General features: G+C 43.2%; 1 long non-coding RNA gene across 1 annotated transcript; it reads left to right on the top strand.

Annotated features, from left to right (window-relative positions):
- The first annotated feature begins 774 nt into the window (after nt 1-774).
- LOC135536669 (uncharacterized) lies at nt 775-15,967 on the top strand. Its single transcript, XR_010455047.1, has 5 exons — nt 775-845; nt 9,737-9,810; nt 14,412-14,526; nt 15,568-15,665; nt 15,884-15,967. It is a non-coding gene; the product is annotated as an uncharacterized LOC135536669 (long non-coding RNA).
- The last annotated feature ends 1,824 nt before the right edge of the window (nt 15,968-17,791 follow it).

Raw genomic sequence — 17,791 nt, 5'->3', positions numbered from 1 at the left:
CTTCACCAAGGGAAATTCAGCGTCTGCTTTAATCATTTTTACACATCTACCAATCTGTGCCCTTATTTGCGAGGCACTGAAAAATCTCCCTGGTCTCTGTGGTTGAACCTGTGCTTGAAATTCACTAATCGATAAAGTGGTCTTACAGATAATTGTGTGTGTGTGTGTGGGGGGGGGGGGGGGGGGGGGGGTCCATACAACTTATTATGTGATTTGTTAAGCACATTTTATACTCCTTAAATCATTTCGGCTTGCCAAAACAAATGGGTTGAATGGTTATTGCCTAAAGACATACATCTACAAACAAACTTTCACTGACATTATGGGTGGTGTGTGGAGGTCAGTGAAACAAAATCTCAATTTAATCCATTTTAAAGTCAGGTTGTAACACGTGGAAAAAGTAAATGGGTGTGGATACTTTCTGAAGGCATGAAAAACTTTATTTTCAGTTGTACAAGTTACTTGTTTCAGTTAAACTTTAAGTGGGTAGAGTATACAGGGGAAGTACTGTATATTCAAGATCTGGTGTATTTGTTAATTGCACACCAATGTACTTTTGAGTTACTGTAAATACTAAGTTGAGAAAAATTAATGATCAGATCATAAAAAACAATTAACATGCAAAAGAAACAAAAACTATCAACAAACGTTTAATACTAAACAGCCAAATCCTGAAAAGGCTGAACATAATATACCTTACTATAAGGAGGGAAAACCAATACATGCTGTTTGTGTATAACATTTTCCTCATGGGAATATGGGCCAGTTGACTGTAATAACACTCCATTGTTCACTCATCGAATAACAGGAAATATAGTCGGCGGGAGTGGAGGACGAGAGAAAGGGTAAGTTGTTACTAGTTTACTGGCTAAGTGTTTTAGTATGCTACTTTCTGCTTTAATCAAATTCAGTGAACATGATTAGTGTTGATTAATTCTATCAAAAAACATCTAAACCTTTTTGTGAGCTGTATGCCTCATATAACGTAAAATCCCCAAACAATGCACACCGAGACAGACTAGGCTGGCTATTCATCAGTAACATTAGCTGTTGCTAAGTAAAGATATCAAATTAAATTGTATTAGTCACATGCGCTGAATACAACAAGTGTAGACCTTGAAATTCTTACTTATGAGCCCCTAACCAACAATGCAGTTAAAAAATATATATATACTGTTAAGAAATAAAAGTAACAATGCAATGCAAACAGTCTGGGTAGCCATTTGATATGGTGTTCAGGAGTCTTATGGCTTGGGACTAGAAGCTGTTTAGAAGCTTTTTGGACCTACAGTTGAAGTCGGAAATTTACATACACTTATGTTGGAGTCATTAAATCTAGTTTTTCAACCGCTCCACAAATGTCTTGTTAATAAACTTTAGTTTTGGCATGTCGGTTAGGACATCTACTTTGTGCATGACACAAGTCATTTTTCCAACAATTGTTTAGAGACAGACTATTTAACTTATAATTCACTGTATCACAATTCCAGTGGGTCAGATGTTAACATACACTAAGTTGACTGTGCTTTTAAACAACTTGGAAAATTCCAGAAAATTATGTCATGGGTTTAGAAGCTTCTGATAGGCTAATTGACATAATTTGAGTCAATTGGAGGTGTACCTGTGGATGAATTTCAAGGCCTACCCTCAAACTCAGTGCCTCTTTGCTTGACATCATGGGAAAATTAAAAGAAATCAGCCAAGAATTCAGAAAAATAAATTGTAGACGTCCACAAGTCTGGTTCATCCTTGGGAGCAATTTCCAAACACCTGAAGGTACCACGTTCATCTGTACAAACACTATTACGCAAGTATAAACACCATGGGACCACGCAGCAGTCATACAGCTCAGGAAGGAGACGCGTTCTGTCTCTTAGAGATGAACGTACTTTTGTGCGAAAAATGCAAATCAATCCCAGAACAACAGCAAAGGACCTTGTGAAGATGCTGGAAGAAACAGGTACAAAAGTATCTATATTCACAGTAGTCCTTTATCGACATAACCTGAAAGGCCACTCAGTAAGGGAGAAGCCACTGCTCAAAAACTGCCATAAAAAAGACAGACTACGGTTTGAAACTGCACATGAGGACAAAGATTGTACTTTTTGGAGAAATGTCCTCTGGTTTGATGAAACAAAAATAGAACTGTTTCGCCATAATAACCATCATGATGTTTGGAGGAAAAAGGGGAACAACACCATCCCAACCCAGCTGAAGAACACCATCCCAACCGTGAAGCACGCGGGTGGCAGCATCATGTTGTGGGGGTGCTTTGCTGCAAGAGGGACTGGTGCACTTCACAAAATAGATGGCATCATGAGTTAGGAAAATTATATGGATATATTGAAGCAACATCTCAAGACATCAGTCATGAAGTTAAAGCTTGGTCGCAGATGCAAATGGACAATGACCCCAAGCAGACTTCCAAAGTTGTGGCAAAATGGCTTAAGTACAATAAAGTCTTGGTATTGGAGTGCCCATCACAAAGCCCTGACCTCAATCCTATAGAAAATTTGTGGTCAGAACTGAAAAAGCGTGTGCGAGCAAGGAGGCCTACAAACCTGACTCAGTTACACCAGCTCTGTCAGGAGGAATGGGCCAAAATTCACCCAACTTATTGTGGGAAGCTTGTGGAAGGCGACCTGAAATGTTTGACCCAAGTTAAACAATTTAAAGGCAATGCTACCAAATACTAATTGAGAGTATGTAAACTTCTGACCCACTGGGAATGTGATGAAAAAAATAAAAGCTGAAATAAATTATTCTCTCTACTATTATTCTGACATTTCACATTCTTAAAATAAAGTGGTGATCCTAACTGGCCTAAGACAGGGAATTTATACTAGGATTAAATGTCAGGAATTGTGAAAACCTGAGTTTAAATGTACTTGGCTATGGTGTATGTAAACTTCCGACTTCAACTTCAGACTTGGCATTCTGGTACCGCTTGCCGTGCAGTAGCAGAGAGAACAGTCTATGACTAGGGTGACTGGAGTCTTTGACAATTTTAAGGGCCTTCCTCTGACACCGACTGGTATAGAAGTCTTGGATGGCTGGGAGCTTGGCCCCAGTGATGTACTGGGCCGTTCGCACGACCCTCTGTAGTTTCTTGCGGTCGGAGGCCTAGAAGTTGCCATACCAGGCAGTGATGCAACCAGTCAGGATGCTCTTGATGGTGCAGCTGTAGAACCTTTTGAGGATCTGAGGACCCATGCCAAATCTCTTCCCATGCCAAATCTCTCAAATCTCTTGTCGTGCCCTCGTCACAACTGTCTTGGTGTGCTTGGACCATGTTAGTTTGTTGGTGATGTGGACACCAAGGAACTTGAAGCTTTCAACCTGCTCCACTGCAGCCCCGTCGATGAGAATGGGGGCGTGCTCGTTCCTCCTTTTCCTGTAGTCCACAATCATCTCCTTAGTCTTAATCACATTGAGGGAGAGATGGTTGTCCTGGCACCACACTGCCAGGTCTCTGACCTCCTCCCAATATGCTGGCTCGTCATTGTTGGTGATCAGGCCTACCACTGTTGTGTCATCTGCAAACTTAATGATGGTGTTGAGGTTGTGCCTGGCATTTCAGTCATGAGTGAACAGGGAGTACAGGAGAGGACTGAGCACGCACCCCCGAGGGGCCCCCATGTTAAGGATCAGCGTGGCGGATGTGTTGTTACCTACGCTTACCACCTGGGGGTGGCTCGTCGGGAAGTCCAGGATCCAGTTGCAGTGGGAGGTGTTTAGTCCCAGGGTCCTTAGCTTAGTGATGAGCTTTGAGGGCACTATGGTGTGAACGCTGAGCTGTAGTCAATGAATAGCATTCTCAAATAGGTGTTCCTTTTGTCCAGGTGGGAAAGGGCAGTGTGGAGTGCAATAGAGATTGCATCATCTGTAGATCTGTTGGGGTGGTATGCAAATTGGAGTGGGTCTAGTGTTTCTGGGATAATGGTGTTGATGTGAGCCATGATCAGCCTTTCAAAGCCCTTCATGACTACAGACGTGAGTGCTACGGGTCGAAGGTCCTTTAGGCAGGTTACCTTAGTGTTCTTGGGCACAGGGACTATGGTGGTCTGCTTGAAACATGGAGAGGGTGAAAAGGTCAGTGAAGACACTTACCAGTTGGTCAGTACATGCTCAGAGTACACGTCCTGGTAATCCGTCTGGCCCCACGGCGTTGTGAATGTTGACCTGTTTAAAGGTCTTACTCACATCAGCTGCGGAGAACGTGATCAAACAATCGTCTGGAACAGCTGGTGCTCTCATGCATAGAAGTGATTTCGCTCATCTCGTAGGCTTGTGTCATTGGGAAGCTCTCGGCTGTGCTTCCCTTTGTAGTCTGTAATAGTTTGCGAGCCCTACCACATCCAACGAGTGTCGGAGCCAGTGTAGTATGATTCGATCTTAGTCCTGTATTGGCGCTTTGCCTGTTTGATGGTTAGTCGGAGGGCATAGCGGGATTTCTTATAAGCTTCCGGGTTAGAGTCCCGCTCCTTAAAAGCGGCGGCTCTACCCTTTATCTCAGTGTGGATTTTGCCTGTAATCCGATGGCTTCTGGTTGGGGTATGTATGTACAGTCAGTGTGGGGATTACATTTCTTCCCTCTGGTTGCACATACTGAGAGAAATGACGTAAAACAGATTTAAGTTTCCCTGCATTAAAGTCCCCGGCCACTAGAAGCGTGCCTCTGGATGAGCGTTTTCCTGTTTGCTTATGGCAGTATACAGCTCATTGAGTGCGGACTTAGTGCCAGCATTGATCTGTGGTGGTATGTAGGTAGATAGTGTGGTCTACAGCTTCTCATGAGATACTCTACCTCAGGCAAGCAAAACCTCGAGACTTCCTTATCCTGCCGATGCAGTGTGTAACCCGCCAGCTGTATGTTAATCATGTCGTCGTTCAGATACGACTAAGATATTACAGTTTGTAATGTTCCGTTGGTAGGATATACGTGCATTTAGCTCATCCAATTTATTTCCCAGCGATTGTGCGTTGGCCAGTAGTACGGATTGCAAGGGCAGATTAGCCACTCGTTGGCGGATCCTCACAAGGCACCCCGATCTCTTTCCGCAATCTCTTTTCCGTCTCTTTCTCCTGCAAATGACGGTGATGATGGTCTGTTCGGGTGTCTGGAGTAAATTCCTCTCGTCCGACTCATTAAAGAGAAATCCTTTGACCAGTTCAATGTGAGTAATTGCTGTTCTGATGTCCAGAAGCTCTTTTTGGTCATAAGAGACGGTATAAGCAACATTATGTACAAAATAAGTTACAAAAAATATGAAAAAAATAACCAAATTGTCACGCCCTGGTCTATATTTATTATGTTATCTTCATTTATTGGGTCAGGCCAGGGTGTGACATGGGTTTATTTGTAGTGTGTTTCGTCTTGGGGTTGTGTGGGGAGTATAGATTAGTCTATGGCTGCCTGAGGCGGTTCTCAATCAGAGTCAGGTGATTATCGTTGTCTCTGATTGGGAACCATATTTAGGTAGCCTGGATTTCACTGTGTGTTTGTGGGTGATTGTTCCTGTCTCTGTGTTTGTTGCACCAGTACAGTTTCGGTTTTCGACGATTGTTGTTTTGTATTGTTCGTGTTTTCTTCATCATTAAAGACGTATCTAGCGAACCACGCTGCATTTTGGTCCGATCCTTGTTCCACCTCTTCGTCAGAGGAGGAGTTGGAAGAAACCCGTTACAGAATCACCCACCACAAACGGACCAAGCAACGTGTCAACAGGCAGGAGCCACAGGAGAAGCAACAAAGGCAGCAACAGCGATCACAGGACTTCTGGACTTGGGAGGAGATATTGGACGGAAAAGGACCCTGGGCACAGCCTGGAGAATATCGCCGTCCCAAGGAAGAACTGGAGGCGGCGAGAGCTGAGAGACGCTGGTATGAGGAGGCAGCGCGGCGACGCGGATGGAAGCCCGAGAGTCAGCCCCAAATATTTCTTGGGGGGGGGGTCTCAGGGAGAGTGTGGCAGAGTCAGGAGTCAGACCTGAGCCAACTCTCCCTGTTTATCGTGAGGAGCCAAGGAGGAGACCAGAACCGGTGTTGGAGGTGAGCGAAGCAGAGACTGTGAAGGAGTTAATGGGGAAATTGGAGGAGAGAGAAATGTGGGAGTTGCTGTGTTGGTGCTTTTTGCATGGAATTCGCCCGACGGAACGTGTCAGGGATTTGATGGCACCTGGGTCAGCGCTCCATACTCGTCCTGAGGTGCGTGAAGTTGGTGAAGTTGGTGCCAGCCTCACGCACCAGGCCTCCTGTGCACATCCCTAGCCTTGCACGTCCTGTGCCAACACTGCTCTCAAGATCTCCAGTACGCCTTCACGGTCTAGCCCATCCTGTGCCACCTCCACACACCAGCCCCCCGGTGGCAGCTCCCCGCACCAGGCTTCCTGTGCGTGTCCTCGGCCCAGTACCACCAGTGCCAGCACCACGCATCAGACCATACTGTGCGCCTCGCCTCTCCAGCGCTGCCGGAGCCTTCCTCCTCTCCTGTGCTGCTGGAGCCTCCCGCCTGTTTAGCGCTGCCAGAGCCTTCCGCCTCTACAGCGTTGCCGGGGTCTCATGCCCGTTTAGCGCAGCCAGAGCTGCCAGTCTGCATGGAGCAGCCAGAGCTGTCAGTCTGCATAGAGCAGCCAGAGCTGTCAGTCTGCATGGAGCAGCCAGAGCTGTCAGTCTGCTTGGAGCAGCCAGAGCTGTCAGTCTGCATGGAGCTGCCAGTCTGCAAGGAGCTGCCAGTCTGCAAGGTGCTGTCAGTCTGCAAGGAGCTGCCAGTCTGCAAGGAGCTGCCAGAGCTGTTAGTCTGCATGGAGCAGCCAGAGCTGTCAGTCTGCAAGAAGCCGCCAGAGCTGTCAATCTGCATGGAGCAGCCAGAGCCGCCAGTCAGCATGAAGCAGCCAGAGCTGCCAGTCAGCGTGGAGCAGCCAGAGCCGTCAGTCTGCCAGGATCCGCCAGTCAGCCAGACTCTTCCAGATCCGCCAGACTCTTCCAGTTCCGCCAGTCAGCCAGACTCTTCCAGATCTGCCAGTCAGCCAGACTCTTCCAGATCTGCCAGTCAGCCAGACTCTTCCAGATCTGCCAGTCAGCCAGACTCTTCCAGATCTGCCAGTCAGCCAGACTCTTCCAGATCTGCCAGTCAACCAGACTCTTCCAGATCTGCTAGTCAACCAGACTCTTCCAGATCTGCTAGTCAACCAGACTCTTCCAGATCTGCTAGTCAACCAGACTCTTCCAGATCCGTCAGTCAGCCAGGATCTGCCAGAACTGCCAGCCAGCCAGGATCTGCCGGATTCAACTCCCTGGCTGGGCTTCCTCTCAGTGCTGGGATCCTCTCAGTGCTGGGCTTCCTCTGTCCTGAGCTGCCCATCTGTCCCGAGCTGCCCCTCTGTCCCGAGCTGCCCCTCTATCCCGAGCTGCCCCTCTGTCCCGAGCTGCCCCTCTGTCCCGAGCTGCCCCTCTGCCCCGAGCTGCCCCTCAGTCCAGTGGGGTTCTGGGTGAGTACTACTAGGCCATGGTCGGCGGCAAGGGTGGACAATCCTAGGACGCGAGGAGGGGGGACTAAGACATTCATAGAGTGGGTTCCACGTCCCGAGCTGGAGCCGCCACCATGGACAGACGCCCACCCGGACCCTCCCTATTGTTTTGATGTGCGTCGGGGAGTCCGCACCTTAGGGGGGGGTTCTGTCACGCCCTGGTCTATATTTATTATGTTATCTTCATTTATTGGGTCAGGCCAGGGTGTGACATGGGTTTATTTGTAGTGTGTTTCGTCTTGGGGTTGTGTGGGGAGTATAGATTAGTCTATGGCTGCCTGAGGCGGTTCTCAATCAGAGTCAGGTGATTATCGTTGTCTCTGATTGGGAACCATATTTAGGTAGCCTGGGTTTCACTGTGTGTTTGTGGGTGATTGTTCCTGTCTCTGTGTTTGTTGCACCAGTCAGGGCTGTTTCGGTTTTCGACGTTTGTTGTTTTGTATTGTTCGTGTTTTCTTCATCATTAAAGATGTATCTAACGAACCACGCTGCATTTTGGTCCGATCCTTGTTCCACCTCTTCGTCAGAGGAGGAGTTGGAAGAAACCCGTTACACAAATACTATGGTTGGTTAAGAGACCATGAAACGGCTGCCATCCTCTCCGGCGCCATCTTCCAAGCTGGTTTAGAGTCTATACTTTTTTTGTACTGTTATTATGATGAAACTTACCACAAGTAGCAACAGGTAAAGAGAACATTCTGAGTAAAGTTCAGTAATCAAATGTTGGGTAGGATGGGGGTTTCATTCCATGGCCAGATCACTTTTGATCAAATTTTATCGTCTACAGGCTGCTTAACCTATAAGAGAAAACGTATTGTTATCTCAATAATGCTACCAAAAGCCTAGGAATGACAGGGAATAGAATATACTTAAAAGTGTCTGGATTACACAAAGAATACAGAAGTCACAGACTTCAGTCTGTATGTTTTGCCTGGACTTGCTCCAATTTGTAAATAGTTTTATCCTGAAAAACTCCCCAGACCTTAATGATTACAAACATACCCATAACATGATGCAGCCACCACTACGCTTGAAAATATGGAGAGTGGTACTCAGGATAGTGTTGTATTGTATTTGCCCAAAATTTAACACATTGTATTCAGGACAAAAACTTAATTGATTTGCCACCTATTTCGCAGTATTAATTTAGTGCCGTGTTGCAAACAGAGTGCATGTTTTGTAACTGTTTTAAAGTTGTGGTGAAATCCCTGAGAGGTTTCCTTCTCCTCCGGCAAATGAGTTAGGATTGACCCTTGCATCTTTGTAGTGACTGGGTGTATTGATTCACCATCCAAAGTGTAATTAATAACTTCACCGTGCTCAAAGGGTTATTTAGTATCTGCTTTTCATTTTGATTTGACCCATCTACCAATAGGTTGCCTTCTTTGTGAGGCATTGTAAAACCTCCCTGGTGGTTGAATCTGTGTTCGAAATGAACTGCTACAGATAATTGTATGTGTGGGGTACAGAGATGAGATAGTCACTCAAAAATCATGTTGAACACTATTATTCCATGCAACTTATTATTTACATTTACATTTAAGTCATTTAGCAGACGCTCTTATCCAGCGTGACTTGTTAAGCACATTTTAAAGCACATTTTGGCTTGCCACAACAAGGGGTTGAATCCTTACTGACTCACGACATTTCAGCTTTTCATTTTTAATACATTTTCACATGAACTTTATATGTTCGAATTCATAATCAAATATGCATCCCAAAAATAACATGGTCGCCGTGGAAGAATGTTTATTTTGATTGGTGATTTTCTGCATGTATCAGAATGCCATAAGGTAGCCTAATTTCAGATGGATCCATTTAACAGGATTATTAAGCAAATTGTTATTCTTGCAAAGCATGTAAATTATTTAATGAAATGTTTTAACTATTATCTTAATCTGAATATCCACAATAATCAAATGTGCATGTAACTGTACTCATTATGGGGTATTGTGTGTATGCCAGTAAAAAAATGATTTTAATAAATTGTCAGGCAAAATGTTCAACAAAATGTGAAAAAAGTCATGGGATGTAAATACTTTCTGAAGGCAATTCTCACCCAAATGATAGTGAACTACCACAGCTACTTTTGGGGGTGGAGACGCCTCACATAAGAAGAGGCATACAGGAAACAAAATGCAGGAAGACGAGTAAGTTTAATTTTTCAAAGGTTGATTGTTGCAATATTTTCCTCACTGCATGTTAGTGAACAAAGTGAAGGAGAAGGGAAGATGTCCAGGCAAGGACCCCTCTGCCTGCTCACCTGCATGGCAGCCATGGGTAAGTGCTGACTATCAGGATTTCACTCTGCTTAATATTCAATTACATATTAAAGGTGTTGTACAAAACATCATCAGCTCAAATAGTAAAAACAAGTAAATTACTTTCAGTACTATATATTTTAAATTGCATTTTATTTTTGGGGAGAGATTCCTGAGTGTGAAATACTCAAGTATGTTGAACCGTTCACACGATTGTAATCAATAAGTATAGTTGAAGTAGCGGAGGATATATTTTCAAAATGGATGCTTAACTTGCACAGGGATCTTTTATGTCAAAGGAAGATGCCAAATATATCCATTAGTGTAGACTAATGGGGATCCCAATCAAATCTAATGCACTAAATTTAATTTACAGAACTAGTCCTATCTTTATTTGTGGTTTTACGTCAATAACGATAACCCACTTCCACCAAAAACTTTTGGGGTTTTGAGGCAATAGTTGGTTGGAACCATAGGTCACTTCATCTTTTAAACCTAGATAACACTTTATAACGCATTCATGTTTTTGAGACAGTCAATGATGAGCATTAACTATTGGACACATTTTCCGTAGTGAAAAAGTCATAAAGACGTTATTTACAATGTTGAAGATGCATTACCTTTTTGGGGGCAGTTCTGGCTGAACACACCAAGCACACCCATGTTTATTCAAAAATGTTGAAATTATGATTCCTCAAAATACATTTGTGCACCTTCTCATCTAAATCATTTAAGGGGGGGTGAGAAGGATTACTTTATCCTATCCTAGGTATTCCTTGGGTGTCTCCGGAAGGTGGTGATTGACTCCGCTGTCCTGGCGTCGTGAGGGAGTTTGTTCCACATGTGCACATATGACGGGAGAACTTGGGAAGGTTGAACACCAGACGGGCTGCGGTGTTCTGGATGAGTTGTAGGGGTTTAATGGCACAGGCAGGGAGCCCAGCCAACAGCGAGTTGCAGTAATCCAGACGGGAGATGACAAGTGCCTGGATTATGACCTGCGCCGCTTCCTGTGTGAGGCAGGGTCGTACTCTGCGGAGACTGAACCTTGTTTACACCAGCACTGGTTGCCAGACTATGATCAGCTGCAGGTCATTTTTTTCTTCAAAGGAGGCCACTCTTTGTAGTTAGGCTATATATAATATATGCAACGAATCTTCCACCAACAATGAAGGTTCCAACACACACTGGACCAGAGACATTTATTTGGGCTGGACTAACCAATTATGGGGGCCAGGGCAAAAACGTCTTTCACCAACTGTTAGCCGAAATGTAATAGGCTAACCTGGGTTATCCAGACGATGTGCAGCCCAGCACTTAGCTGTTTTGTGCGTCTCCGCTGTAGGAGTGACAATATCAGGACCATGGCCAGAGGCCAAGCACTCTGCCAAATTGATAACTACAGTCTCATCACAATGCTCAACAACAGAAACAAATTAATTGACTTTATGGATATTTTTGAATGGACATAGAGAGAATAAGCAAACTCACACACATATCCGTCAAAAGGACCCACCATTTAAAGCCATCAGTGCATTTCAAACACACAACAGCAAATCACATTTCTCTTTTCCTAAAAACGTTGGCTATTAAAAGCCTAGGCCTTGGATAATGCTAAAACAATGTAGCCTACCAAATGAATTGACAAGGAAAGTTTGAAGGGGGAGAGAGAGACAGCTATGCCTATCATTAGAAGCACATGTATTGATGCAAGGGATGTCTGGACCGAAAAAACCTTCTCCAAACCGCGGATTATGGCTTTAGGCAGAAGCTTTGTTTGGCGTTTCTGATTTATTCTACAATTCATTGTGTATTGACAGTAAATCAACTTTGGATTCGATTATTGTATCAGAACAAGAGAACGTCTGACAGGCAGGAGTCTTAAATATTGGTTTTAGTGATCATATGGTAACCTACTGTACCTGTAAGAAATCCAAAATGCTACTTGAGCCAGGTAATAACTACAGGAAGGTACGGTCTATAATCAAAGGAAAGTTTTGTAGAAGTACTTGGAATGTTGGATTGGTCTTATGTACTGAACTGTGATGATGAAGGTTGTTTCTGTCTGCACTCGACTCTATGGCTCCGATGAAACAAATTAAAATCAAACAGTGGTCAGGGAAATGGATCACTTCCTGAGATCTTAGGCCTCATAAGGAAAAGGGATCGGTATTTGGCCAAATTGAGAAGGAAAAGTCGACAACAAGATTGGATATTGATGATGTTTTATGCGAGCACCAGGCAAAGGTTGAACGTTATTTTAACACATTGTTATACTATTACCACGATAGCATCATCTCAGGTTAAGAAGTTACCGACCTGCTCTGGACACTATGGTCAGTCTTTCATTAAGAACTTACCAGAGCAAAGGGATCACAAATGATTTGTTTGAGCTGTGCATGGTAACAGACAACAACGTTTCCAATCTACTATGCTTGATGAGCACAAACAAAGCAACTGGGCTGAAAACCTTCCTGCAAGATTCATAAAGGATTGTGCTTGTATCACAGCTATAATGATAACGCATATTGTAAACCTTTCTATTAGTAGTGGTACATTTCCCAATGATCTCAAAACAGCCCGGGTGGTTCCGCTCCACAGGAAGAGCAGTAAAACAAATGGAGGAAACTACAGGCCAGTGTCGATCCTCAGCACCTTATCCAAAGTTGTTGAGATGAGTTTTTAATCAACTTGAGGGATACCTTCTCAAGAACTTCTTTATGAACTCCAATCTGGCTTTACGAAAGCTCATTCCACTGATACTTGCCTTATCCACCTTTTTGACCACATTAAAGCAGGAAAGTGAGAAGGGGAACTATACAGGTATGGTCATGTTAGACTTACAGAAAGTGTTTGACACTGTGGACCAAGATATTCTCCTGATGAATGCATTTGTCTAAAGGATGTAGCGGTGGTTTCGGTCTCTTATGACAGATTGCTTAGGGCTGACAAGATAAAGATAAACTATGCAGGCATGGATCTAAAACAAGTGTAACTTATATTGCTGTGTCCCTAGATCAATCCCTTTCTGGAGACTTGATTGCTGCCAAAATTATTTCTAAAATGGTGAACAAATTGAAATGTTTATATCGTAACACTAGATATTTTAACATCAAAGTTAAGAAACTGCTTGTCTCAATCTTGATTTTCATATCATTTTGATTATGCCTGCTCGCCTTGGTATAGTGGGCTATCAAAAAAGCTGAAAAAGAGAATGCCGTTCATGCAAAATAAGCTTATCAGGTATATGCTGAATGTCCCCGCTAGGACCCACATAGGGGTACAGGAGTTTCGGGAGGTGGGCTTGTTGCCTTTGGAGTCCAGAGCAGACAAACTTAAACTTAATCATATGTTTGACATCTTAAAGGAATGTGCCCCAGGTTATATGAAAAAACACATTGATATGGTCAATAACCAACACAGTTACAATACCAGAGTAATTGTAGAATCCCAAGAGTAAACAGTACTGCGAAGAGTACGTGTTTCTATTCACGCATTTGTCTATGGAAGAGCTTCCCCTTGGAGATCAAGCAAAGAAAACGCAGAAATAGCTTTAAAAAGCAGGCAAAGGTTTTTATTTGGACAAGGTTGTTGAAGTCAGAGAAACCACTCCACTGTTCCTTGTGCCCCCTACTGCTGGGCAGGTGCATTTGAATAGATTGTTTTTTATGTCAAATGAATATGATTCATTTTTACGGTTAGGGAAAAGTGCAGTGAATAGTGCCAGTTTTTAGGTTGTCAATATAAATGAATGTATTTATGGTCGTTTGTAATTTTGTCTTGCCTTTTAATCCTTATATGTGTTAGGGTTTTCACCATCGAGGACCACTTTGGAAAAAAAACTTTTTAATGAATACTTTCAAGTGACATCCTCTGGGTTCACATTGTACATTTTGTTGTACATGTCTGTTACCCAAAATAGATTCAATTCAATTAAAAATGTGATAGTAGGCCTTTATTATGAAGGCCTATATGATGATATTTAAATCGGTCTCTGGTGGATATTATTTGCCTCTGTCTTGCATAGCACAGGTCAGGTGGTATGGCAGCATAGAAATACAAATTATAGATTAATATATGAATTACCCTCATTTCTAATTTACACATCTCTCAATCTTCATTGTTCCTGTCCTGCACAATTCACACATATCCCCTGGCATCATCTCCACTGGCCTCTCTTCCCCTCTCCTCTCTCTATTCCTAATAGCTCTTGTATGAGTTGGCTAGCTCAATGCTAGTCCCAGGAATAGCAATATAGTTTGGTCACTTATTTTGAGAATAAAAAAAAATCAATATTCGAGGGGATAGGGGGGGACTTCACAGGGTGGTGAAAGTGCAAGATGATGAGCTTGATGATAATTTCCAATAAATATCGAGGGTCTTATTCTGGTGACACGATCATCAATGCTTGGCTGCCATTTGACAAATAAAAATAATCTAGCTTTTCCATGTGCACTACCTCAGTACGCACACACTTTAATCCTCAACACGTCAATTCAATCTCTGGTGAGAAAGAGTGCATGTTGTTTTTATGGACATTTTAGAATATTCTAATCTGTCACCAATTGGATGGACACCTAGCTAATCATCTGATTGTGCTTCTCTACCCTTCTTTGCCAGCTGTCTCTTCAATGGCTTTCAACATCGATGAAGCAAACCCAAAACTCTACAAAGGGGAGAAACAGGATTTCTTTGGATACAAAGTCCTGCAATTCATATCTGGCAAGGAGAAAGGGCAAGTGTTACTGTTATCATATTAGTGAAAAATGTCAAGCATTATGTTACAAACTTCATCTTCAAACAGTATTACACACTTGAGGAAATGTCTGCAAACATGCACTATTGTAATACTCCGGGTGTCGTGGGTGTGGAGTCAAACGCAGGAGACAGAGAGTACAATGCTGTGCTCTTGAATTGCACCAACGCACCACAAGGTGCTAACAATAATCACGGCCCCAAAACACAGAGAATGACAAAATGACTACTGAAAAATGCACGACCAGGAACTAACACGTTCCTCTGCTACAGAGCCGAAGGTTACAAAGAATAATCCCGCACAACAACCAGGCAGGCCGGCTGTCTAATAAAGACAAACTAATCATCACACACAGGTGCTACCAATAAACATACAAGGAGGGGAGGAAAGACAATCAGTGGCAGCTAATAGGCCGGTGACGACGACCGCCGAGCGCCACCCGACCGGGAAGGGAAACCACCCTCAGTCGGACTCGTGACAACTATATACAGTACCAGTCAAAAGTTTGGACACACCAACTCATTCAAGGGGTTTTCTTTATTTTTACTATTTTCTACAAGATGGCCCTATTTGGTAAAAGAAGTGGCTCCCCAGTGGTCCCATGAACCAGGATTCATGGGACCAGGCAATGTTTTTGCACTCTTCAATTGTCCAGTGTTGGTGATCATGCTGATGGCAGAATCAGGATTTGGCGTAAGCAGCATAGGTCCATGGATCCGTCCTGCCTGGTATAACCGGTACAGGCTGGTGGAGGTGGTGTACTGGTGTGGGGAATGTTTTCCTGGCACACGTCAGGTCCCATGGTACCAATTGAGTGACAAACGTTTCTGACACCTTGTAGAATCCATGCCCTGAACAATTCAGGCTGTTCTGGAGGTAAAGGGGGTCTGACCCAGCACTAGATGGGTGTACCTAATAAACTGAGTATATATATATATATATATATATATATATATATATATAGTAGTGACACAGGCTCATCTAAATCGACCAATCTATACTGTTATTTCTCACCCACAGGGTAATGGTCAGTGCGCCATATCAGAAGAATGGATCTGGTGGAATCTGTAGATGTGCTCAAGACCGAACAAACTGTACAGACTGTTACACTCCTCAAGGTAGAGATGGATGTTGATGATACACTATACTGTACTTACTGGACTGCAATTTAGAAAGGTGGTTAATTATAAGAACATGAATAATTATAAGAACATGTAACACCTATTCACGGTAACCATGGCTAATCGAGTATTAAAATATTGTTGAAATGTCAACAGGATCTTGAAAATGAGAAATACTAGTTGATTCTGCACGCCTGCCTTTCCCCTTTCAACAGAAACTGACACAATCAAGTACATTGGACTGTCTATGGTTGCACAATCTACTTCTCCTCCAACGTTCACTGTAAGATAAACCACCAAACATTTCATTTGATCATGTTCTTGTTTTCAAATACTCCATGTGAGTGTACCGTACATATGTAATATGTTTGCCAGCATTTACATAGGCAGCCCTATTCTGAATTTTTCTTCACTAATTGGTCTTTTGACCAATCAGATCAGCTCCACCAATTAGTGGAACAAAGATCAGAATTGGGCTGCCTGTGTAAACCTAAATGACTTGTTTCACTTGAGTTATAAAACAACACCTCAGCAATCTAAAAATGATCATGGCAAATTCCAGTAACTCTCTCTTTTGAAGACATCTGAGGTCCACCAGACAATCCATTATTTTAGCACATTTACAATAAGGTGACCATATTTCTGAAATTAAAACCGGGGACATTTCCAGTTCGGCGGTCAATATATCATTCAAATATCCGTTATTATCTATGAAATAAAAAAAGGGGGACAATTCCGGTTTTGTGTATTTAGTTTAACAGGCACATTGTGACAGAGAAAACAACTGTTACAGAAACACTAGACAAGACAGAACTGTCCAATCTGAACAGCCATTCAGTGGTCCTGGTAGCCTGGGTAGAATAAGAGCATAAGAGAACTGTAATGCCCGGGGTGTAGTGGAGAAAGAAGTCAGACGCAGGAAACAGAGAGTTCAGAGTAGCGATACTTCTTTATTCACCACACAGGTGAAAACGAAGCCACTCAAACAAATGCCCCAAAACACAGGGGAACGAAAGTGCCGAACAACACACGTACACGCAAAACCGTGACTTACAGGCGTGCACAAGAGTACACATAAAACAATCCCGCACACCCAGCAGGCGGGCCGGCTGGCTAATAAAGCCCAACCAATTAACCTAACTAATACATAACTAAACATAGGTATAACTAATAAACAGACAAGGGGGAGAAAAAGGATCAGTGGCAGCTAGTAGGCCGGTGACTACAACCGACCTCCGAGTGCCACCCGAACAGGAAGGGCTTCGGTAGGAGTCGTGACAAGAACATGAGCGAAATTTAAAAAACAGGCAACAGTATATGTGAAATACTTAACATAATAAAGAAATAAGACGATGATGTGATTGGTAACTACATAATATACTTATACCAACCTAATCTGTATATTTCTCAGAAGAATGTATCTTCTTCAGGATTGCTCTCTTTGGCCAGCTTCACCGTGAACTCCTAGCAGGGGAGGTTGAAGTTTGTCTTCACAATAAGCATAGGAACAGTGAGCTTATTTCTTGCTACTGTCCATATATCATTCATTCCGCTTCTTGGAAAGAGCCATTGTACCTCCTCTGTCTGCTCTTCTTACTCTCTTAACTTTTTCTTCTGCTCCAATCTTTCTCCTCTTTTCTTCACTCGTCTTCCTTCTCTTCACCTTTCCACCTCACTCTTCTACACTCTCCTCGCTTCACTCTTTTTACTCCCTTAATTTCTTCTTCTCCTTCCTCTCCAATCTTCAATAACAAATGGTAACGTAAAATCACCCCATTCCGTACAAATGTGCGCAACCGCAACATTCAAACAAGGCTGCAAAGAAAACTAATGGGACTGTAGTGATTGTGTTGCCTTCAAAATCTGGGGTGTGAACTATGTTTCTATTCAAGCGTTGATGGACATGGTAATGGCTCTACAGTGTTGGAGAAAAGTTGAGAAATCTGACCCTCAGATACATTGTGACATTTCATGCCGCAATGTACAGCACGCATAAAGCAACTATTTATGTCTTACAATCTCTCTCCACCAGGTGTAGCACTTCTCTCATTGTTTAAAAACAAGAAAGAAATGGAAATGAAGATCACTTTAGCACCACCCTAAAAACCCGATTCAAATTCGAC

Source organism: Oncorhynchus masou, unplaced genomic scaffold, assembly GCF_036934945.1.
Source record: "Oncorhynchus masou masou isolate Uvic2021 unplaced genomic scaffold, UVic_Omas_1.1 unplaced_scaffold_6482, whole genome shotgun sequence".
NCBI lineage: Eukaryota > Metazoa > Chordata > Actinopteri > Salmoniformes > Salmonidae > Oncorhynchus > Oncorhynchus masou.
The sequence above is the reverse complement of the archived record's forward strand: the minus strand, read 5'-3'. Positions and strand labels throughout refer to the sequence as shown.